Raw genomic sequence first — 25,942 nt, 5'->3', positions numbered from 1 at the left:
TGCAGCATGAAATTAAAAGATGCCTGCTCTTTGGAAGAAAAGATGTGACCAACCTAGATAGCATATTAAAAAGCAGAGACATTACTTTGCAGACAAAGGTCCATTTAGTCAAAGCTATGGTTTTTAGTAGTTGTGTATGAATGTGAGAGTTGGACCATAAAGAAGGCTGAGCGCCAAAGAATTGATACTTTTGAGCTGTGAAGTTGGAGAAGACTCTTGAGGGTCCCTTGGACAGCAAGGAAATCAAACCAGTCAATCCTAAAGGAAATCAGTTGAATGTTGATTGGAAGGACTGATACTGAAGCTGAAACTCCAATACTTTGGCCACATGATATGAAGAGCTAACTCATTTGAAAACATCCTGATTCTGGGAAAGATTGAAGGCAGGATGAGAAAGGGGCAACAGAGGATGGGATTGACGGATGGCGTCACTGACTCGATGGACATGAGTTTGAGCAAGCTCTGGGAGTTGGTGACGGACAGGGAAGCCTGGTATGTTGTAGTTCATGAAGTTGCAGAAAGTCGGACACTGCAGAGAGCGACTGAACTGAACTAAATGTGTTTGGTGAAACATACTTAATGAAGAATTCAAATTGATGTTCTGCTAAAAGGAGTTATAAAACATTTTATGAATATCTTGCATACTGATATTAATGTGTTTGAACTTTGAATTTTGAAGAAACTTGAAAAATTTCTCAGTATTAACAGGTAATTCTAAAGCTCAGTAGTATAGACAAGGGTTCTAGACTTGTGCAATCTTGGTTTAATCATTTCCTCTGCAGGTCATTTTTCTGTGTTGTAAAATGAGAAAATTGAAGTAGTTGATATGTAAGGTTTCTTACAGATCTATACACTTTAAATTCTTGTTGTTTTATCTAAAATTTTAAGAATTTTAATGAACTTTTATTTCAGAGTATATTTATAGTTAAAGAATGGTGTTAAGAGAGTATCACTATTAGCCTTGTTAGTTATATTGTACATTAGTGTGGTATATTTTTCAGTTAATGAACCACTTGATATATAATTATTAACTAAAGTTCTAACTCTAGTTATATGCCCTTTATTCTTACCTAATGGTCTATTAATATTGCAGTGTCCCATGTAAGATACCATATTACATTTAGACATCAAATCTCTATAGGCTTTTCAAGGCTGTGACAGATTCCCAGACTTCCCTTAATTTTGATGACATTGATGGTTTTGTGGAGGATTGGTTATGTCTATTTTCCTCTCTTGGGGTTTGTCTCAGGTTTCTCTTATGATTCAGGTACATTCTAGGTTTTGGTAGGAAGACCAAGAGGTAAAGGGCCATTTTAATCACATCATATCAAGGGTACATACTATCAACAACTTACTTCACTGTTGATGTTGACTTTGATAAACTGAGAAAGTGTTTCATCTTCTTGAGGGTAGATTTTCTACAATAATTGCTTGCAATTATAATGCTGGGAGATTTTTCTCATCTCACTCATTTATGTATTTCATCAATTATTTATATCAATGTGGACTCAGGAACATTTGTTTTATAATTTATGTTTTGATATAATACTATTTATTGCTCAAATTGTCCTAGCTTTGTTCATTAGAAGTTCTTTCAGTTGGCTCCTATATCTCTTTGATATACCTCCATCATTGCGTGTGTGTGTGTGTGTTTAAGTACTTTCTGGCACTACCAGATATTTGAAGTTCATCTTGCATATTTCCTGCCCCAGGTTTACACAATAAACCATTTATCCAAGAAACTTTGGTTCCTTTTGTTAGAAAATGGTACTAGAAACCAAAATCTGGGACTAGTATGATTTGTTGCTACCAGTTGTTTCTGCTTCTAAATATTTTCTGTCTATGTGTGTGTGTGGGTGTGTGTGTGTGTATACACATATATATATCTATGTATATATGAAAGTGAAAGTGAAGTCATTTAGTCGTGTCCAACTCTTTGCGACCCCATGGACTGACCTACCAGGCTCCTCTCTCCAGGGGATTTTCTAGGCAAGAGTACTGGAGTGGGTTGCCAATTCCTTCTCCAGGGGATCTTCCTGACCCAGGGATGAAACCCAGGTCTCCTGCATTGCAGGCAGACACTTTATCATCTGGGCCACCAGGGAAGCCATATATATATATATAAAACATATGTATCTACATTAAGCTAAAACATGAGTTCATATGGTCTTTGACAATAATCAATTACCACATGTATTATTCAAGCCTTCTCCCCTTGTTTGTCTAAAATCTTCCATTTAAGTGGTGAGAAACCTGGCTTCTAACATCTGCTATCCATCTACTTACTCAGTTCCAGTACACATGTTCAGTGGTGTCAGATTTGTTAACCGATGTCCCTGTAGGGAATAACTTTATCAACTAGAATTTCCTTTCCAACTAAAAGTTCCTTTTCCATTTAGTCTTATAGATTCCAGTCATTTTCAGAGTTGCTTTGGTCAACAACTTTTTTATCTGCTCCTTCAGTGAGGCTGTTTCATACATTTGTAATACAGTTATATAAATTTTTGGTCACATCATGTGATGCTGGAATCCTCTGACATATAAATAATTTTTTAAAAATCAGCATACATTGTTTTACACATTCTGCTGTGAAACGCTAAGAGTTTTAACAAATACAGTGTGACTCATACCGTCCGCCCTTAAAAATCCCATGTTCTATCTATTCAGCACCTAACCCCGGGCATCCACTGATCTGTTTGCTGTTTTGATCAATAGTTCTGTCTTTTTCAGAATGTCATATAAATGTAAGCATAGAGTTTGTAGCAATAGCACTTAACAATATGCATTTGAAGTTCATACATGTCTTTTCATGACTTGACAACACATTCCTTATTATTGCAGAAAAGGATTCTACTGTGTGGATATTTCATAGTTTGTCTATCCATTAACCTATTGTAGGACATCTTGTTTGCTTGCAGTTTGGGGCAGTTAGGAATAAAATTGTTGGAAACATTTGTGTACAACTTTTATGTAGATATAAATTTTTAAATCAGTTGGATACTTAGGAGTATGATTTCTGATCATGTGGTAGTAGTGTATTCAGTTTTGTAAACTAACTATCTTCTAAAGCGGCTGTACTGTTTGTACCGTGTTTCCACCAGCAGTGGATGAGAGATCCTGTTGCTCTGTGACCTAGTCAGCAGTTGGCATCATTTTTTTAGCTCTATAAATAGGTTTGTAATGGTATATGGTATCTCATTATTACTGTAATGTGAATTTCCCTATTGATAAATTATTTAGCACTTTCCCACATGCTTATTTCGATCTATATATTTTCTTTGATATGATCTCTGTTCAGATCTTTTGCCTATTTTTAAATTTATTTTTAAAGTTGAAGTGTAGTTGATTTACCATGTTATATGGTTTCAGGTGGAGAAGGGCATGGCCACCCACTCCAGTATTCTTGCCTGGAGAATTCCATGGATGGAGGAGCCTGGCGGGCTACAGTCCATGGGGTTGCAAAGAGTTGGACACGACCGAGTGACTAAGCACATACAACATTCAGTATTTTTATAGATTATATTCCATTTAAAGTTACTACAAAACATTGGCTACATTACCTGTGCTATATGTTACATCCTGTATCTTATTTATTTTATACCTAGTAGTTCATACTGCTTAATCCCCTTCTCTCGACTTTCACCTCTCCCCACCCCACTCTCCAGTGGTACCCACTAGTTTGTTTTCCGTATCTGTATTACTCCATTATGTATATTTGCCGCAGCTTCATTATCCATCTGTTGATGGACCTCTAGGTTGCTTCCACATTTTGACTATTGTAAAGAATGCTGCTATGAATATTGAGGTTTGTGTATCTTTTTAAATTCGCGTTTTTATTTTCTTCAGATATATACCCATGAGTAGAATTACTGGATCATATGACAGTTCTATTTTTAAATTTGAGGGACCTCCACACTGTATCCCACAGTGACAATACCAATTTACATTTCTACCAGCAGTGTACAGGGTTTCCTTTTCTCCACATACTTGCTAGCATTTATTATTTGTTGTCATTTGGAAGGTAGCCATTCCAACAGGTGTGGTGTGTTATCTCCTTGTGGTTTTCATTTACATTTTGATTTGATTAGCAATGCTTTAGTTGAGTTGTTTGTTTCTTGTTGTTGAATTTTGTTTTTATATTTTTGTGTGCCTAATTTACAAGGCATTATATCAAGTAGTATAAGAACTATAATCATTAATCAATTTTGAATACACTAAGCCTATCTGTCCCCACTAAAATGAGTCCCAGGTATTTTTAAAAAATCCAAATTAATACTTAAAGTGATCTGATGATGTACATGGAGTCATAAAACAATTATAACAAAACAAATAAGCAAATTTTTTATTGGTGCAGAAAATTATTCCATATGCATTGAATAAAATGAATGCATGGTTCAACCTTTCAACAATCTGTATGATTTCATCTCTATATAATTATGATTTTCACATTGTATACTCTTGGTGAATCTTCAAAATCATGGTTAAATGTTATAATGTTTATATCTATGTGCCATGTTATAATATTTATGATGCTTTGCTGTATTTTCAGGAGTCTGGAATGATTTCAGGTTTGTGAAAGCAGTATAACATTTCTCTGAGCTGGTCTTCCCTGGTAGCTCAGCTGGTAAAGAATCTGCCTGGAATTCAGGAGACCCCAATTTGATTCCTGGGTCGGGAAGATACACTGGAAAGAGATAGGCTACTCACCCCAGTGCTCTTGGGCTTCCCCTGTGGCTCAGCTGGTAAAGAATCTGCCTGCCCTGTGGGAGACCTGGGTTCGATCCCTGGGTTGGGAAGATCCCCTGGAGAGGGAAAGGCTATATTCACTCCAGTATTCTGGCCTGGAGATTTCCATGGACTATATAGTCCATGGGGTCACAAAGAGTCAGACACGGTTGAATGATTTTCACCTTATGTTAACATTTCTCAGATTCTTATTTCATGTTATAGCAATTGCAAATTCTATTTGCATACAGTTTCAGCCAGTCTGTTTTTTTACTTTATCCAAACAAAGTTGAAAGAAGATTTTGACTGTTGCTTTAATGTCTCACTAAAAACAGTTAGTGTTAGTGAAATGTGTCTAAGAAGAGAATGCATATAATCTAAGTCCAGAAAAAAGATATTGCATAGTTTCAAAGTAGAACAGGAGCTGGTTTTAAAGACATTTTCTTTTAAGATAGAAGCCACTATACAACCTATACTGACAACATCAGCCTCCCCTTGGGAACCAATTATAGAAATGCAAATTCAGAGGCCTCACTCCAGATCTGTTGAATCAGAAACCCTGTAGGTGAGGCCTAGTAATATGTACTTTAATAAATCCTCCAGGGATTCTGCTTCTCTAAAATCTGAGAACTCTCTGAAACTGTTGTTGCTGTTTTCAGTCACTAAGTCATGTCCACTCTTTGTGTCCCCACAGACAGTAGCCCGCCAGGCTTTTCTGTCCATAGAATTTTCCAGGCAAGAATACAGGAATGGGTTGCCATTTCCTTCTCCAGGGGATCTTCTAGATCCAGGGATTGAACGTGCGTCTCCTGCATTGACAGGTAAGTTCATTGCCACTGAGCCACTTGGGGAGTCACTCTCTTAAATAATAAGGACCATAAAGAAAATAGTCAGCAAGTACACAAAAGAACAAAGACATGTAAGTGTCATGTCAAACTGTGTCTTAACCTCCTGAATCCTGTTTCTTTCTTCCCTTTTATATCTTCACTATTCTCTATTTCAATAATATATGTTTCTTATTCCATTACACATGACCACTGCTAAAAGTTGAGTACAACTAATTTAAGCACTCAGCTTGAATTCTTACCTTAAGAGATTCTGTTTAACTGCAGAGCAGATCCGTAATTAGCGTTCAATTTCTTTTAAAAAATCTCACGTCAGGCCTGATTGAATGACTCCAAGTAGAATTTTACAGTTGATAGAGGGAAAAGAAGGGGAAAAGATGTATGTATTTTTGTTTAGTTTAAGGCCTATTAAAATATAAAACTTTATGCATGCTGTTAAATATGGCATCAAATGTGTATTTGTTTTAGCTTTTACTGCTACAATTATTGTTAAAAGGAGAAAAGAATTAGCTGCTTCTAGGTTTCTCTCATGGGAAGAAAGAAATGGAAAATGTTGAAAAATATGAAGGAGTCTAAGGGGAGGCAAAGGGAGCTAAATAACATAGGAAGGAAAACATTATGAAAAAATGGCAAAATATATCATATGGAGTTGAAGCAATCTATCAAGTGGAGTAATGAGAAAAGACAATGCTGGTATTTGTGAAAATAAGTCACCTCTCAAATTAAGGACTTGGGTTCAGCAGACCTGATCTAATCCCATTTTTATCATTGATTAAATGAGCTTGTTTAAAATCTGTTTCCACTTGTCTCCTTGAAGAAAAGGGATCTTAGGATCATATGCCTACACCTAATGCATATGAAAGTACAATGGTAAATAACAATATGTAAACTAACTTTTTATTAAACTGGGGACAGAATTGAAGGGTCTGCCTAACTTCTCTTCCCCATGTCTAAATGGACTTTGTAAACACAAAATGACATTAGAAAAGAAAAGAACTTTAGACTTCAAGAGACACTAGACATTACCTAGACCAATTTTCCCATCTTAAAAATTCAGTGTGATTTTAAGCCTAAAGAAGTTAGCTTAATGTCAAATACTAATTAGCAAAAGATACTAGGCTGAAGTCCTGGTGATTTAATACCATCTGTGTTTGGGGGAGCAATTTTGAGATCTCAAAAGAAAGTGACATTCTTGTTGTTCAGTCACTCAGTCATATTCCACTCTTTGCGATCCCATGGACTGCAGCTTTCCGTGTTTCCCTGCCCTTCACCATCCCCCAGAGCTTGCTTAAACTCATGTCCATTGAGTCGGTGATGCCATCCAACCAACTTGCCCTCTGTCATCTCCTTATCCTCCTGTCTTCAGTCTTTTCCAGCACCATGGTCTTTTCCAATGAGTCAGCTCTTCGCATCAGGTGGCCAAAGTATTGGAGCTTCAGCTTCAGCATCAGTCTTTCCAATGAATATTCAGGATTGATTTCCTTTAGGATTGATTGGTTTGATCTCCTTATAGTCCAAGGGACTCTCAAGAGTCTTCTCCAATACTACAGTTCAAAAACATCAGTTCTTCAGTGCTCAACCTTACTTATGGTCCAACTTTCATATCTGTACATGACTATTGGAAAAACCATAGCTTTGACTTTACAGACATTTGTTGGCACAGTAATATATATGCTTAGGTATAAATATTTTTTCTTATTTAAGATTATGAATAACATTGTGGTAACAAAATATGAAAAGCAATGACAATATCTCTGAAAATGCATTTTGATTTGCCTAGAATTTATCAAAAAATCAATTTAAAACTCTTATACTCAACTATTTTACCCTCCTTAGACAATGCAAGGCATCATCTAAGCAGAATGTTGTCCCCGTAGTATCTGTAAAATAAAGCTTTGAGAGTGAAATTCAATTCAACTCAACTGAAATAAACTAAGTGTCTTGAGTGTTTGCTATCTTTTTCCAAGAATAACTCTATATTCTTGGTAAATAAAAGTTGATACACCATAAGAAGCCCAGGGTTATATGCAAAATATTCTTATGCACAACTAATTATAATATAAATCAAAGTATGATTGATGCTAGTATTGAAATTCACAATTATATGTATGGACTTTATATATTCATTTATGATTCATATGTAAGTTTAACATATTTCCAAGCCCAAAAGTATTTCTGTAAGAAGTAGTAAGAGAAATTCCAGGTCAAGATTTAGCAACAGTGCAAGTCACATATCATTAATGGCAGAATGTAATTGAGTAATAAAATTCTGGGTCATTCTAATTTTTATTTTGATGAATGTTTCCTCAAAACTGAGCATGGCCTATATAATAGGTCTTAGACTTATTCCACTGGTTTATTGCCCAGAATGTTCAAAGGTACCAGGCAAGATAGAAAATCTGAATGATGACCCAGTAGACATATGGAAAAGGTAAATTTTGCACAGGTTTGAGAAACATAGAAGGAATATTATAAAGTGAAATAGACTTTAGCATCCTGTCCACTTTTTACAGAAAGTGTCAAGTTTTGTCTAGTTCAGCAAGTCAACAATGACCTCATAGATAAAAGCATAGATGAGACTAGCAGCTGTACCTGGATATGGTGCAGTTCCCTTATTTAATTGTTTTTCTATGGTCACGACTGAAATATATTCACACATTCTCCCAGCATGACTCCTAATGGAACTGGACTTTTAAAACTATGTTACGAAAGATAATTCTAAATGTCCGCTTCTCTATTCACCACATGCTGCTATTGTGTCTAACAACCACAACAAATTCATATGTTTGTAAGAAACTCTGGATTCCTTCCATATATGGTAGTAACAAAAAAGACATTCCATTCTCATTGCTTTGTACATGGAAAATACCATTTTTAGAATTTTTCTAAGTATGCCAAGAAACTGTACTGTTTGGCTTGAGAAAGCTCAATGGCACGTATCTGCCAGCTCCAGTGACTATTGTGAGGTCATTGCTAAGCATTTTATAAAGTGCCTATTCCAAGAGCTTTTGCCTGCTTTTTAATCATACTGGTGATTAATAGGCTTTTCCTGAGATGTAAGTTTAGTACAGTACTTTTCTATTTGATTCCAAACAAATGATATCTAGAAACATAAATCAGTATTTTCTTTTAGCCAAGTATATAAATTGTTTTAGGCATTGCACAAAGACAGGATTCAAACAGACCTGAAAATATCTAGTATATTATCCTATCATCATTCAATAGGTAACAACCAGCATGACTACTGGACCATATATTAGTTTTTTAGTTGATAGAAAGGGAAGGTGCAGGGCTCTGGTGTAGAAGCCAAGTAACCAAGGTAACAGTGGAGCAATCAGGGAATTAGGGAGCCACTTTTGATCAGCCTGAAAATTGATGTAGGTCAGTATATCCTTGATGGCTCAGACAGTAAAGAATCCGTCTGCAATGCAGGAGACCCAGATTCCATCCCTGGGCCTGGAAGATCCCCTGGAGAAGAGAATGACTACCCATTCCAGTTTTCTTGCCTGGAGAATCCCACAGACAGAGGATCGTGGTGGACCAGGCAATCTAAGCATGCAAAGATGACCTGTTTCCTGTGAACTTATTGTTTTTTCTTAGTCGCTCAGTCATTTCCAGCTCTTTGTGACCCCATGGACCGCAGTCCGCCAGGCTCCTCTGTCCATGAGATTTTCCAGGCAAGAATACTGGAGTGGGTAGCCATTCCCTTCTCCCAGGGACCTTCCTGAACCAGGGATCAAACCTGGTTCTCTTGAATTGCAGGTGGACTCTTTCCTTCTGATCCACTGGGGAAGCCCTGATACACATCTCTAATTCATCATGGCACATTCCTACTCAGCTCAGACACGGTCTCAGAATGTATCTCAAATGTCCTTCAGGGCCTCGTTAGCAGTCAAACCAAGCTGTCTGTTTTAAGGGGAGAAAAAAAAAAAAACAACAACTACTGTTTTGGAAAAAAAACTACTCTGATCTGAAAGAATTGTAAAGAAATAAGAATTCAAAGACTTCTTTTAATGTCAGGAATTTTTCATGATCCATATTATCTAGGAAATCTTTCTCACATCTTCCTTGTAACACTCTTATTTCCTAATCAAAGAGAAGCTTCATCCAGATCTAAGGGCTCACTTTGATGTTCAAACAAATCTTTTTTTTTTTAATTTTAAATGTTTTCTCAGAATCAAACAAGTTAGCATTGTATACACAATAATTTGTATTATCTTTTAATTGCTTCATGTTTGGAAGGCTTGCTCCTTTTAGCAAGATAAACTATGGATTAATGGTTATAGTTTATATTTACTGTAGATTTGTCGCTGCATTGTGCAATATATACAGTCAGTATTATTACTATTTCCATTGCTTTTATTTACCATATATATAATTCGATGCTTCCCAGGTGGCACTAGGGGTAAAGAACCCACCTACCTATGCAGGAGACATAAGAGATGTGGGTTCAATCCCTGGGTTGGGAAGATACCTTGGAGGAGGAAATGGCAACCCACTTCAACACTCTTGCCTGAAGAATTGCATGGACAGTGGAGTCAGGCAGGCTACAGTCCATAGAGTTGCAAAGAGTCGGACAAGACTGAAGTGACTTAGCATGCACACATGCATGCACCATATATATAATATACATTATGCATTGCTTATATTTACTCTTATTTATGTATCTATTGCTACTTCAACAAATTATCACCTATAATAGCTTAAAGAAACACAAATATATTATTTACAGTTATGTAGTTTGAAGTACAACGTGGATCTTACTAGGCTAAATTAAAGGTGTCAACAAGGCTAATTTCTTTTTGAAAACTATAGGGGAGGTCAGTTTCTTTGACTTTTCTAGCTCCTAGGGCCACCTGCATTCTCTTGCTCCTGGCCTCCTCCTGCCATCTTCAAAGTCAGCAGCAGTGGATCAAGCCCTTCTGATGTGTGTTATCTCTCTGAGTTAGTAGAACTCATGTTATTAGATTGGGTTCAGCCAGTTAATCCAAAATAATCTCCCACACTTGCTCCTTGGAAGAGTTGCTATGACAAACCTAGACACTATATTTAAAAGCAGAGACATCACTTTGCTGACAAAAGTCCATATAGTGAAAGCTATGGTTTTTCCATTAGTCATGTGTGGGTGTGAGAGCTGGACCATAAAGAAGCCTGAGCATCAAAGAATTGATGCTTTCAAACTGTGGGACTGGAGAAGACTTTTGAGAGTCCCTTGGACAGCAAGAGATCAAACCAGTCAATCCTACAGGAAATTAATCCTGAATATTCATTGGAAGGACTGATGTTGAAGTGCCAATATTTTGGCCACCTGATTCAAAGAGCTGACTCATTGAAAAAGACCTTGGTGCTGGGAAAGACTGAGGGCAAGAGGAGAAGAGGGCGACAGGGGATGAGATGGTTGGCATCATTGGTTCAATGCCCATGATATTGAGCAAACTCAAGGAGATAGTGAAGGACAGGGAAGCCTGGTGTGCTGCAGTTCATGGGGTCACAAAGAGTCAGACACGGCTTAGCAACTGAACAACAAAAACAACAATCTCCCACCTCAAAGTGTTTACCTTTAATCATATCTCCAAAGTCTTCTTTGTCATATACGGTAACATATTCACAAGTTTTGAATATCTCTGCTATGTGTTTGCTCAATCATGATGACTCTTTGCTACCCGATGTACTATAGCCCACCAGGTTCCTCTGTCCATGGGATTTCCCAGGCAGGGATGCTGGAGTGGGTTCCTATTTCCTTCTCCAGGGGATCTTCCAGACCCAAGGATCGAACCCAAGTCTCTTGCACCTCCTGAATTGACAGACAGATTCTTTACCACTGAGACACCTGAGAAGCCCTGAACATCTTTACTGGGGAGACATTATTCCACTTACTACAAAAACTAATGTATTAGTTTTAATAAATAAAATAATGGGGAGAAATTATTCCTCTAATAATGGTTATTCCTCTAATAATGGGGATACATTATTCCACTTACTGCAAAAACCAATTTATTCATCCTGATTCATTTTGTTGTATGCTCAGCAAAAATGAATAGATGGCCAATATCAGATGTAACTGAAAACTATTGAATGATTTTACAGATGAGGATAAAAGGGGTCACTCTTTCTAGTCAGTAAGAGTATTTATTTTCTTCATTTAAATATATTCCAGGTTAGTTTAAAGTCAAAGTTAATGATCCAGTTGAATGTTGAAATCCCTTGATGTTAAAAGCACTCATTTCTTCTCCCTACTTGTTCTGTGCCTCCCATGTCCAATTCCATAGTAAAAACCTGTAATCACTTTGACTGGAGTTGTTTTTCATGCCTTGCAATGCTGGGAAAGTTGTCAAGGTTATCTAAGGCTCTTCTCCAGTCTACTGATTACCCCAGTATGTGCCGTGTGATTGGCTGTCTTTGTGTACAAAGACCTTATGGAAGAGGACACGGGGTATTTGTATGTGAAGAGCCTAGGAGAGTTTGATCAGACTGAGCTTTGGAGAATTATATGCTGTTTCAATTTTGACATTCCAGTACATAAATTTTAATCCCTGCTTCAATGTCTATTATCTTTTCACTTAGCCTTTCTTTGATTTAGTTTTCTCATCTATAAAATAATTAAATGAAATAATGCAATAATTAGCATTCAGGAAATGTCTCTTTTTTCCTTTCTTTCATTTGAAAATATTTTTAGTGGAAATGACTAACTTTGGCATGGTGGTGGTGGTTTAGTCACTACGTCCTTTTTGACTGTTGTGACTCCATGGATTGTAGCCTGCCAGGCTCCTCTGTCCATGGGATTTCCCTGGCAAGAGTACTGGAGTAGGTTGCCATTTCCTTCTTGAGGGGATATGTCTGAATTTCAGGCAGATTCTTTACTTCTAAGTCACCAAGGAAGTCGAACTTTGGCATATCTTATTAATTAGTACATTTCTTACCATTCGCTTACCACTTTTTACAAAAACACTTGAAATTTTATGAACCCAACCTTTCTTCCTATCTCTTCATAATTATTTGTGTCAATGAATAGACACAAAAACAAACTGTTTAGAAATTTTTGTATACATTATATACAAATTATATATTTTTTCCTGTTTTATTAAACAGAGACCATGTCTAATTTGTCATGTTTTTCTCAGATACATCTAATAGCTGCTGTGCATACAGTAGATATTTGTCAGATGAACACACAGGGCTTCAAGTCACAGGATATATTTGATTTCCATATATTTTGTGAATTTAAGTTATAGTAGATTTATTTATAGATGATGAGTCTACCTCATGGAAACCTTCCTCAGAAGTATAACTTAATATAAAAATTCTCTCCCAACATCTACAAATATCCAGGAATTCAGCATCAATATTTAGCCAATCTCTAGTTTGAAATATTTATTTGATGGTTTTAATTTAAATTTCCCTTTGTTGCTTTTAAAAGAAGAATATAAGTGACAGTACAAATTATTCTCGCAGTTTTCCTTGGTATATTTAGAGTGATGTGATTTGTTTCCTTGGAAACAGATTGGTAAGGTGCTGACAAAACAGTAGATAAGGTCCAGGCTAAAAGGACCCATGTGAACAGCCCGTGAAGAAAGAGATGGTTTCCTCTGAGCTCATTCCTTCACTCACTCCATTTTGTAACTGCTCTTGACATTTATTTTCAATTTCTTAATCATTTCTTTTATGTAAGCATACACAGTGGTAGGAGAAGTAACAGTAGAAATAGAAAATCTGTGAGATGATTTGCCTTGGTCATCAATCCTCATTTCAATGACACTGATTTCTAAATTACTTGATCTTCCAGCTATAAATTATTCTCTTTAGTTCACAACATAAATCTACTTGCTCTTATTAAAATATAGTCAGCAAATAAATCACTCTGCCATTTTAAAAAAGATTTCATTTTGATTTCAAAGGCATTATGCTTGTGTGAGACTGGGGGGGCTTGCTGTAAACATGCTGACTTCATAATTCTTTAACTGATGATGGAAAGTAGCAAAAGAGGTGAACAAAACCAAGCCCATAAGGAGTTGGCATTGGTAAACGTATAAAATCTCTGAGCATTTCATACGAAAGTTACATTAAAAAATAATTCTTTAAATATACTTTTGAAATTTTACTAAATATAGAAATCATTTATAAAATAACATATAGTAACATGCGTATATAGGCAAAAAGTAACATATAACCAAAAGGTCAGACTTTGGAGTCTTTGTATTTCTCATTCTTTATCCGCCTGGACTTTGGGGTAACATCACACAGTTCTTGCATTCTCATTTTTATGTAGTAAATTGTTTGAGAGTGGTATCAGTCTGAGTAATATATTTCTACCACTTTTCACCTAGAAGTGATCAGTCAGAAAAGAACTATCAGATAACCATGACACAATTTTTTAGGAATTGTTAACAATAAGTTTAATTTCCTTAAATATTTGCTAACTATAAATAGATGTGATTCAGTCACGTTAATTCAACTGTGATTGTGTGCACAGGAGGCTTTTATTGGGAGTTTTGAATGTTCTAAATAGTTCACATAACAAAACTGTGGTCTTTGTATGATGATTAGAAATCATTGTAGACTTTCTATTACTGGCCAATTGGACTGATTCATCCTTAGTGAGAAAGATTATCATCTATAACCGTGAATTAAGTACCGTGAACATGACTGGCTGAATTTCTGCTGGATAATAAGTAAGGTCAGCATGACAGTGTCTTACTATGGTGCTCACTAAGACCCAGCTAATTAATGTTCTCTTTCTTCTTCCTTTTCTAAATTCCATTCATTTTAAGGTTGAAAAAAATGAATTTTTATGATGAAGTAAATATGCATTAGTGAGCGTAATAGACTTAGAATTACACATGGGGTTGATGGTATTTTGGTTTTCCTATGTCATCAGAAACTAAATCTCTAGAACTTGGACTTCATTTTGATCATTCTGGGTATTTTAAACTAAGGGTTAATGTACGAGTGCCTATTTTTTTCCTGCACTTTGTTGAGGATTTAATAATACATTTATTAATTTAATCAATTCCAAAACTTGTGCCCTTCATTCTTAGTCCATTCTGTCTCCTCATTGCATTATACTGCATATTTTAATTTTTTTAAAATTGCAAAGTAACTGAGGTTTTCTGTATATTGCTCTGCAAAACATAGCCAATGGTCATGTTTTCCCTCTTCCTTGTTCTCTTGAATGTATTCTCACACCATGTTTCACATTGGATAAGGATTGTGTATTTTCTTTCTATGAAGCCAGGCAATATAGGAGTTTTCTGCATGCTGGTCTTCTGATCATCACCTATATGAACAAAATTGCTTATCTCACAGTCACTGGTGCCATGCTGTTCATGCAAGGACTGGGCATGTGCAAGAAAGTTTGATTTTGGAAACATATCTATACTGTGATTTCCATAGCAAAATAGCCAAAGTTCTTCCTAGCTAAAACCCACACATCAGGAAGGTTTTGGTGTGTTCCAGGCCTTCTTGAGATTGAGGCACATTGAACAGAGGCTGTTCAAGAGTCTTACTCAAAAGCGCCATCACCCTGCATTTGTTCCTTACCATTATGCCAGCACCTTGAAATCACCGCTTCTCCTAAAACTATTTGTTTAAGATTCCAGTATGTTATTCTCATTCACAGATGCTATTGTTCTTGAATAGAAAAAATTGCCATGTTTCCTCATCACAAGCCTGTTTGCCTTTCTTACTTTCTTTCTGCTTTCTAATATTTTAGCAATAGTAACAATTGCTTTTTATTCAGCAATCTCCAAGCATTAAACTCCAAGTTAAGCACTATATATGCATGATGATACTAAAGCAATGTCTTAACCTTAAAATACAGGTTCAATGTATTTTAGAAACAGTGCTAAATCACTTACTCCAGGTCTCACAGATAGTAAGAGACCGAGGAAGGACTCTGTATTGTGAGGAGTAATTATGTCACTCAAAGTGGAATTTTCTGATGGTCAGTCTGCTGTAGACATGGAATAACATCATGGAGAGGCATGTCAAGGTGAAAGTGATTTATGATGCCCGTGAGTCTGTGCCGTACGCAGAGGGCCACACTGGAGGAGGGCCGTGGGAGTGAGCTCAGCAAGACGGTGGGGAGGAGGGAGAGAGGACCTGTGGGCAAGTGCCTCTACTGGGGGTCAGGCTGAGAATACAGCCAAAGAGGTGAGGGAATTCACTGGTGTGTTTTAATGTCCAGGTCAGTCAGAGGAGGCCAATGAGGGGAACTTGTGGAAGAGGCCAGCTTTACTGTACTGGTGCACCTGGTCACTGGGAAGGGGGACCCAGAGCCTGTTTATGAGGATGTTGAGGCATCAGGAAAATCTACAGTTTTAAAAATTTAGAATGTAGACTCTTACCCACATGTGTCCAATTCCCAAGTGTCTCCTCAGAACCGCTAAACCTTACTGCTATTGATAAAATCCCTTTGGTCACATATCTTTACATATAATAAAATGTATATATGTATGCATATACATATATCTTCATTTCCATGCTTTGTATTTAGTTACTTCAGATTAAATAATTTCAAAATCTTACATTTATAGCCTTGAAAAAAATCTGAAGTATAGAGGATTTACAATGTTATATTAATTTCGGTGTAAAACATTGTGATTCAGTATTATCATAGCTTATGCTCCACATAACATTATTATAAAGTATTGACTGTATTCCATGTGCTGTACAATATATCTTTGTAACTTGTATATTTTATTTGTTATAGAGAGTGGCTTATAACTCTTCATCCCCTACCCCAGTCTTTCCCCTCCGCCAGTCCCTCTGGTAACCATGAGTTTGTACTTTATGAGTATTTTTCTGTTTTGTTGCATTCATTAGTTTTTTCTTTACTTTTTAGATTCAACATGTAAGTGATGAAATACAGTGTTTGGTATTTCAGTAAGCATAACACCTTCCAGGTGCAAGGTGTTGTCAGTAGCAGAATTTCATTATTTTTTATAGCTGAGGGATATTCCATTCTATATACATACCATATACATTAAACTGCTAATGGATATATAGTTCGTGTCTTTCATATCTTGGCTACTATAAATAATACTGCAATAAATATTGGGGTGCACATATCTTTTCAAATTAGTGTTTTTGTTTTCTCCAGATATATACCCAGCAGTGGCATTGCTGGATCATATGGCAGTCCTGTCTTTAGTTTATTTCTATAGTATGTTCCATGATGGCTGCATCAATTTGACAGATGTGAGGTAATGGACAGGGAGGCCTGGCGTGCTATGATCCGTGGGATCACGAAGAGTCGGACATGACTGAGCGATTGAACTGAACTGAACTGAGGTAATGCCTCATTGTGGTTTTGATTTGCATTTCTCTGATGGTTAGTGGTATTGAGCATTTTTTCAATTGCCTGTTGGTTGTCTGTATTTCTTCTTTGGAAAAATGTTCAGTTTTTTTTTGCCTACTTTTTAATTAATTTGAACTTTTTAATATTGAGTTGTATGAGCTGTTTATATATTTTGGGTGTTTACTCCATATTGGTTATATCATTTGAAAATATTTTCTCCCATTCTTAGACTGTCTTTTCATTTTGTTGATTACCTTTGCTGTCCAAAAGTTTTTAGTTTAATTAGTTTCCGTTTGTTTATTTTTGGCTCTGTTTCCCTTTCCATAGGAGACAGATCCAAAAAAAAATAAAAATAATGCTACAGTGTAGGTCAAAGGCTGTTTGAGCCCGTTTTCTTCTATGAATTTTATGTTTTCTGATCTTATATTTAAGTACTTGATCCATTTTGAATTTGTTTTTGTGTATGATGTGAGAAAATGTTCTAATTTCATTCTTTTACATATAACTGTTCAGTTTTCCCAGCCCTACTTACTGAAGACACAATCTTCATTCTATATTCTTGCTTCCTGTGTTATAAATTAATTGACCATAAGTGCATGGATTTATTTTTGCATTCTCGGTTTTTCTGTTCCATTAATTTATGTATCTGTTTTTGTTCCAGTAAAATACTGTTTTGATTACAGAAACTTTGTAGAATAGTCTGAAGTCAGGGAGTTGTGATATCTCCAGCTGTGTCCTTTTCCCCAAGACTGCTCTGGCTATTCGGAGTCTTCTGTGATTCCAAATAAATTTTAGAATTGTTTCTTCTAGTTTTTTGGAAAATATCATGTGTATTTTGATAAGGACTGCATTGAATCTGTAGATTGCTTTGGGCAGTATGGACACTGTAATGTTCTTCCAATCCATGAACTCAGAATACCTTTGCGTCCTCCAGGCACACCAGAGTTCCAGACCACTGCCAATCTGCTGCTTCCAAGAGTACCAGCAGTAGCTACCCCAGACCCATTCAGATGTAGTGCTGCATCTGGGCCGGTTCTGTTCCCACAATTGCACACTCTTCTCATCAGTGGCAGCTTTCATCCAAGTCGGTGGCTGTGCTGCAGATCACGTGGTACCAGAGCATGTGGCCTGGGTTGGGGCAGATGTAGGGGCAGTCGCAGGAAACCATCCAGAATCTCAGGCAGTCTCAATCTTCTTCCTCTCCTTCGTTTTGAGAACAAGCAAGCCTGTGTGTGCACTTTTCATGAGCGGAGTTCACGTTTCTCATAGCCCCCCTGCCAGTCCCACTGAGCTTCAAACAAGCCAAGGGGACTTATCCTCCCAGTGTCCAAACTGAGGACTGAGGTGCCCAATGTGTGGCTTGAGCCACACACTCTCCAGGGAGGATTCTAAGTCTGTGTTACAGGTCCTGACCCGATTGTTTCTCTTTCCTTCCTGGCCAACTCCATGTGGGTCTTGCTTACAGTCTTCGTTGTATAATAGTCTTCCTTCCAGTTTCCAGTTTGTTTTCAAAGAGAACTGCTTCACCTGTAGATTCATTTTTGATGTGTTCCTGTGGGAAGTTGAGCGGACCTCCCTCCTACTCCAGTTTTGATCTTCCTAGTTATTTCCTTAAATAATGATTGTTGTCTTACAATATCGCATTTGAACGGATTAGTCATTGTCACAAAAACTTTCCCAGAAGACAAAAAGTCAGATTGAATGTGCAAATTTTAGGCAGCTTGAAAAAGTTTGTAATCAGGAGAGAAAGAACAGAAAATTATGACTTTATTCATGGGAGAAATAAACAGGTTTTCAAATGTAAATGACAAGTATCATTAAAATAGCTCCTTCAGATTTTATATACAGTTTACAACTGGAACTTAAAGCAGATATCTTAATCATCCAGTGTAACTATTTCTCTGAAATATATGTTCTTGTGCATTATTGCATTCAAAGCAGAGGTTTCATTTTTAGTCAGATATAATTTTGTTATCAGTGCAAAGAAATAGAGGCAAACAATAGAATAGGAAAGACTAGAGATCTCTTCAAGAAAATTAGAGATACCAAGGAAATATTTCAAGCAAAGTTGGGCTCAATAAAGGACAGAAATGGTATGGACTTAACAGAAGCAGAAGATATGAAGAAGAGGTGGCAAGAATACACAGAAGAACTGTACAAAAAAGACCTTCATAACCCAGATAATCATGATGGTGTGATCACTTGCCTAGAGCCAGACATCCTGGAATGTGAAGTAAAGTAGGCCTTAGGAAGTATCACTATGAACAAAGCTAGTGAAGGTGATGGAATTCCAGTTGAGCTATTGCAAATCCTAAAAGATGATGCTGTGAAAGTGCTGCACTCAATATGCCAGCAAATTTGGAAAACTCAGCAGTGGCCACAGGACTGGAAAAAGTCAGTTTTCATTCCAATCCCAAAGAAAGGCAATGTCAAAGAATGCTCAAATTATCACACAATTGCACTCATCTCACACACTAGCAAAGTAACGCTCAAGATGCTCCAAGCCAGGCTTCAGCAAAATGTGAACCATGAACTTCCAGATGTTCAAGCTGGCTTTAGAAAAGGCAGAGGAACCAGTGATCAAATTACCAACATCAGTTGGATCATCAAAAAAGCAAGAGAGTTCCAGAAAAACATCCATCTGCTTTATTGACTACGCCAAAGCCTTTGACTGTGTGGATCCCAATAAACTGTAGAAAATTCTTCAAGAGATGGGAATACCAGAACACCTGACCCGCCTCTTGAGAAACCTGTATGCAGGTTAGGAAGCAACAGTTAGAACTGGACCTGAAACAACAGACTGGTTCCAAATAGGAAAAGGAGTATGTCAAGGCTGTATATTGTCACCCTGCTTATTTAACTTATATGTAGAGTACATCATGAGAAACGCTGGGCTGGAGGAAGCACACGCTGAAATCAAGATTGCCAGGGGAAATATCAATAACCTCAGATATGCAGATGATACCACCCTTATGGCAGAAAGTGAAGAAGAACTAAAGAGTATCTTGATGAAAGTGAAAGAGGAGAGTGAAAATGTTGGCTTAAAGCCCAACATTCAGATAACTAAGATCATGGCATCCAGTCCCATCACTTCATGGCAAATAGATGGGGAAACAGTGCAAACAGTGTCAGACTTTATTTTTTGGGGCTCCAAAATCACTGCAGATGGTGACTGCAGCCAAGAAATTAAAAGACGCTTACTCCTTGGAAGGAAAGTTATGAACAAGCTAGATAGCCTGTTAAAAAGCAGAGACATTACTTTGCCAACCTTGGTCCATGTGGTCAAGGCTATGGTTTTTCCAGTGGTGATGTATGGATGTGAGAGTTGGACTGTAAAGAAAGCTGAGCACCAAAGAACTGATGCTTTTGAACTGTGATGTTGGAGAAGACTTTTGAAAGTCCCTTGGATTGCAAGAAGATTCAACCAGTCCATCCTAAAGGAAAGCAGTTGAATGTTCATTGGAAGGACTGATGTTGAAGCTGAAACTCCAATACTTTGGCAACCTGATGTGAAGATCTGGCTCATTGGAAAAGATCCTGATGCTGGGAAAAATTGAAGGCAGGAGCAAAAGGGGATGACAGAGGATAAGACGGTTGGATGGCATCACCGACTCAATGGACATGAGTTTTAGTAAACTCCAGGTGTTGGTGATGGACACGGAGGCCTGGCATACTGCAGTTCATGGGGTCACAAAGAATCAGACACGACTGAGCAACTGAACTAAACTGAACTGAAGTTTGTAACTGCTTTTTACTCCCAGTGGCCCCCCAAATTAGGCCCACTATTGGTTTTGATTAAAAACAAAGAATATTAAATAGCAAGAAAACATCAAGGTCATGAAGTAAATCCCCCTCTTTGAGAAATGAGTAAACTAAGTCCTAATTTCATGACGATAAAGAGTTTACATATGCATATGTCTACCCAGAATAATCTCTCAGTCTCCTTGGAGCTAAGCTCCATGTATCTAAGCTATGTATCCTTCAACTAAAATCTGTGAATGGAATGAAAACAGAACCATATTTTGGTAGCTTCTAGAAATCTTCCCAAAGGGATAGCTGGAATGTTTCTTTTGCCTTTGCCCTCTTAATTTTTTTCCTTTTTTGCCATAAGAACTTTGAGGTCACCCCTTTAGGCAAAAAGAATGAAGGTTGTAGCCCAGAAAGAGAATACAAAGGGAAATAAATGTTACTTCTCTTAAACTGGTGCTATTTTTCTTTCATTCACAGATAAACCTAATTCCAACTAGCACACAAGTACATTGTCAGGAAATAAACATAAATCTCTTCTCCTTGTACCCTACAACAATCTACGTTTTTACAGAGGAGAATATGGAAGTAAAAGAGAAAAGTTTTCCTCAAATGCAAACTGGGAAGCTCAGCTGGCTCAGTGGTAAAGGATCCACCTGCAATGCAGGAGACGTAGGTTCAATCTGTGGGTCAGAAAGATCCCCTGGAGAAGGAAATGGCTACCTACTCCAGTATTCTTGCCTGGGAAATCCCATGGACAGAGGAGCCTGGCGGGCTCCATGGGGCTCCAGAGGAGCCCATGGAGTCACCAAAGAGTCGACATGACTGAGTGACTAAACAACAACAAATACCAACCAGTAAAATTTATGCCCTGTGAACAGGTTAGTGAGTTGTGAGAGTAAAAGTGAATGAGTATCTATAGCTTTATACCTGAAGACTTTTTTCATTTTAATTTTTAACAACTTCATTGAGATACAATTCATGTAAAATCAATTGAAGATTTTTAAAATATACAGTTTAATATGGTTTGATATATGTGTACACCAGGGTGGAAACCAGAGTGAGCTGAGTGAGGCACTCATTTCAGGTGCATTATTTAAGAGAGAACAAAAACACAATTATTAAGAAAAATATTTTTTAGAAGTTAAATCGACATGCTATACTAGTGTGCCATCCACATACTTTTGTAAATAAAGTTTTATTGGGACGAGAGCTTGGAGTAGAGTGTGGTGAGTGAGATAGGGTCCTATAAGTGTGGTCAGATCTTGTCTTCATTTAAAATTTTGATGTTTTGATCATCATGTTTTTAAAAATAATTTGAATGCTTAAAAATATTGCACTGACTATTTTTTATCTTGATTACTGAGTATTTACCTTCTCCTTACATCCCCTTCTGAGATTTTACCAAGTACTGAGTGCAATGTAAGGAGAATTTACATTGCCTTAAGAGAAGGCTTGTACTGGGAATCATCATAGCTAGCCTTGTTTCTGACTGACCTTAGGGGAAGTTCTTTCCACAGCATTGTGCAAAATGTTTTCCTGGGATTACATGTTATTTATCACTGGAAGAAATTGTTTTGTAGTAATATGTGTCAGAAAATGATTTCACTCTTAAATTGATATTTATTAGAAGAACTTAGGCAGAAAGTAGACTGAAATTTGTACCAAACCACATGTAGCCAAATCATTAATTAGAATTGTATTTTGGAGTTTTAGAAAGTATTTATTTTAAAGTATGCTTGTATAACCCGCACAAAATCAACCTATGTAAGGCAAGAGCAATGTAATCAGGAGATATCTGACTTAAGCTATATGTGTAAATATTTATAAATATATATTAAAGCTGCACAGATTTAGAGGGACTTCCTGACTTAGAATCATGAAGAATCATGTTTCTGAAATTCTTGGGCTGTTACTCATTTTCAAAAAGGTGTATGCAGAAAATAAGGAATGTTAAGTTTGAATTATGCTTTTATAATAAATACTATATTTACTTTAAACATCATTATCTTGAGTGTTAACTATTGGTTCAAAGAAACTTAGCAGTATGGGATCTTCTGTTTCTGGGATAAGTAAGAATGTGTTGAGAAGACTATAAAGTTGAGAATATATTCCATTAATGTCTTATTTCCTTGAATACAACACATCATTTTAACTTTGTATCTGTAACCTGTGCATTGAACTCCTTATTCATTTGTTCATGTATTTAATTGATTCACTAGTGTTATTTAAGAATGAAATTGAGTAATAGTGGGGTAAATAGTCGGGGATGTCAGTTCCAGGATTTTGCCACTGACTTGATCTTGTTTCACTCTTTCTCTTTTTTCCTACCTCTCCCCCTTTCCATTTGTATTATTTGGTAGGGGAAAGCATTCAAAACTGAGAATAGAAAATAGGACAGAGGAACTATGTTGTCTTGATGTTGGCTGCCATCTCATTTACTTTTCCAAGAGTTAATCTCCTGCCAGTAGTCATCACTGAACCTATATCAGTAGGAAATACATCACATGTGATTTGCAGTTATTCTACCTGCTAAACAACGAAACAATAGAAAAGTGGAAACAAATATTATTCTACCAGCCAGAATGAATCATCACTCACTGGCAGGTGGAGTCGACTGCTTGCCCAGTTCTCTGCATGCTCTGAAGATAACCATCCCCAAGGGATCATATTCTCTCAGCTGCAGTTTAGTGACCCAGCAGCCAGAGGGTAGAGAAGTACCTGGAAGAGCACATGTCTTGCACTTTGATAAGCCTTTTCCATTGCACTTGGATGTTTCAAAAAAAAAGAAAGAAAGAAAGAAAGGAAAGATATTCCTTCCTTGTCCACCCCCCCTTCCCTCCTTACACACTTTAAACTGAACTGAAGTGTGGTTGCCGTGAAGCATTGTCCTGGGAGCATTTCTTATCTTTTGGCTACCAATTTTTGACTCATTGCTTACCTGATCATGTTGCATATATTAATATTTACCTGAATCTTCCTCAGAGTTATTTGCATTTCTAGATGAAGGCTCTATCTAAAGTGTCCTCATTCTCTGAAGACTGGAATGAATACACATGAGTTCTCATTAGAATTTGGTGAGTACTAGAGAACTCATAGATCTTTAGAAAGGTAATGACCCTGACAAGGCAAGACAATATGACTACTTCCAGAAATGTCCCTCATTGCAGTCAGAGAATATTTGACATTTTGGAAGAGAGACAGTTATTATGTCTGTCGATAATAACTGTCAGTAATGGAAATGAAGTTAACATAGAAAATCAGTAATCTATAATTACACAAACAATAGTGAGATGATATAATGGAAAAGAAAACCACACTTACAATGGCTCTGCATGCATGCATGCTAAGTTGCTTCAGTCTTGTCCGACTCTTTGCGACTCTATGGACTGTATTGCTAGGCTCCTCTGTCCATGGGATTCTCCAAGTTAGAATACTGGAATGGGGTGCCTTTTCCCTCTCTAAGGGATCTTCCTGAACTAGGGATTGAACCTGCATCATTTATCTCTCCTGCATTGGCAGGCAGGTTCTTTACCACTAGTGCCACCATAATTTGAGATAAATTACTTTTGAATAAACTTGAGAAATATACAAAACCCACAAGAGGAAAATTTTAAAACACTCATGAAAACCACAAAAGTAGGGTTCATCAAATGAAGCGTCTGTTTTAATTTAACATTATAAAGCTTTCATGCATAATTTTATCTTTTTAGTTAATATATGAATTTAATGTAATTGTATTTAAAATGCCACTAGGTTATTTCTTTCCTGGATTAGACAACTTGACTCTAAAGTTCGTATTGAATAATGAAGATACAATATTTGCTTTTAAAAATCTTGAAGCAGAAGATTAATTGCAAGTGGCTAGTTTAATAGTTATTAAAATATTTTCCAAAGCTTCTGTACTTACAGTATGTCAGAAATAGCCCCACATCCACATGGAAACTTAGTACATGGTAAATGTGAACTGTTTAGGCAATCGCAAAAAGGTAGAATTTTATTTTTCTGGCTGCTCTGCAAGGTATGTGGGATCTTAGTTCCCCAAACCATTGCTCCTGTAGTGAAAGCACAGAGTCTGACCACTGGACCGCCAAGGAAGTCCCACGAAAATGCAGAGTTTTAATAAAAAACATTGGAACAAACAACAGTGGAAAAAAATTAAACGTGAAATCATAGTTCAAAAAAAAAAACATTAAGGAAAACTACAGAAGGACTAAAAAACAACATGCAAGTTACTTTATATTCTGGGCATAGGGAATGTCTTTATAACTATTATCCAACCTTGGAGTCAGAAAAAAGAAAGTGGGGCAAATTCAATTACCTTTAAAATACACTTCTGCGTGCCCCTCCAAACTCCAAATGAAAGCTACACCAAATAAATTCTGAAAATAAAAGATAAACTGGGAGGAAATAAGTGCAATATATATCATAGAAAAAGAACTAATAATGCTAGCAAATAAGCTTTTAAAAATTGATGCTAAAGAGGCTAAATAGAAACTTTGGAAAAGGGAGCATAAGACTCAAAGAGATAGTTCGCAGAAATTCTGTTCAAAAGAATATGTATAAATAAATATCCAAAAGTAAAAAGAGGACCTAAAATATATTTAAAGAAATTGACCAAAATTTTTTCTGAATTTAATAGAAATTATCAAGCCACAGATGCAAGAAACACAATAAAGCTCAAGTAGGATAAACACCAAGAAAACCACACTAAAGCCCATCATGCAACATTCTGAAAACTAGTGACAAGGAGAAAATATAAAAGCAGGTAGAGTGTGGAGTGGGGCAAGGAGCATATTACACATTGCTATGGCCTGAATATGTCCTCTTCAAATTCATGTTATAGTTCTAACTCCCAGTGCCTTAAAATGTGATTGTATAAGAAGTTAGGGCACTTAAGGGAGTAATTAAAGTTAAATGAGGTCAAACTGATGGGCCCTAATGCAATCTGGTTGGTGTCTTTACAAGAAGAGGAAACTTGGACACACAAGTAGACATCAGGGATGTGAGTACACAGAGGAAAGACCATGCAAGCACACAGTGAGAAGGTGGCTATCTGCAAACCAAGAAGGAGTCCTGAAAAGAAACCAACCTGCCTACACATTGATTGTGAATGTCTAATTGCCAGAATTGTGAAAAATAAATTGCTTGTATTTAAGTGATCCAGTCTGTGGTATTTTGTTATGGCCACTCTAGCAAAATCATACAGGTATGAACAGAGAAAAAAAAATGACCCCAGATCAGCTCTTCATATCTACTAAATATAGAAAGGCACATCTCCTGTGTTGCTACTAATGTACAGCATTCTAAGAGGATGGGAAAAGATGGA

Source organism: Muntiacus reevesi, chromosome 16 (genome assembly GCF_963930625.1).
Source record: "Muntiacus reevesi chromosome 16, mMunRee1.1, whole genome shotgun sequence".
NCBI classification, from domain to species: domain Eukaryota; kingdom Metazoa; phylum Chordata; class Mammalia; order Artiodactyla; family Cervidae; genus Muntiacus; species Muntiacus reevesi.
The sequence above is the reverse complement of the archived record's forward strand: the minus strand, read 5'-3'. Positions refer to the sequence as shown.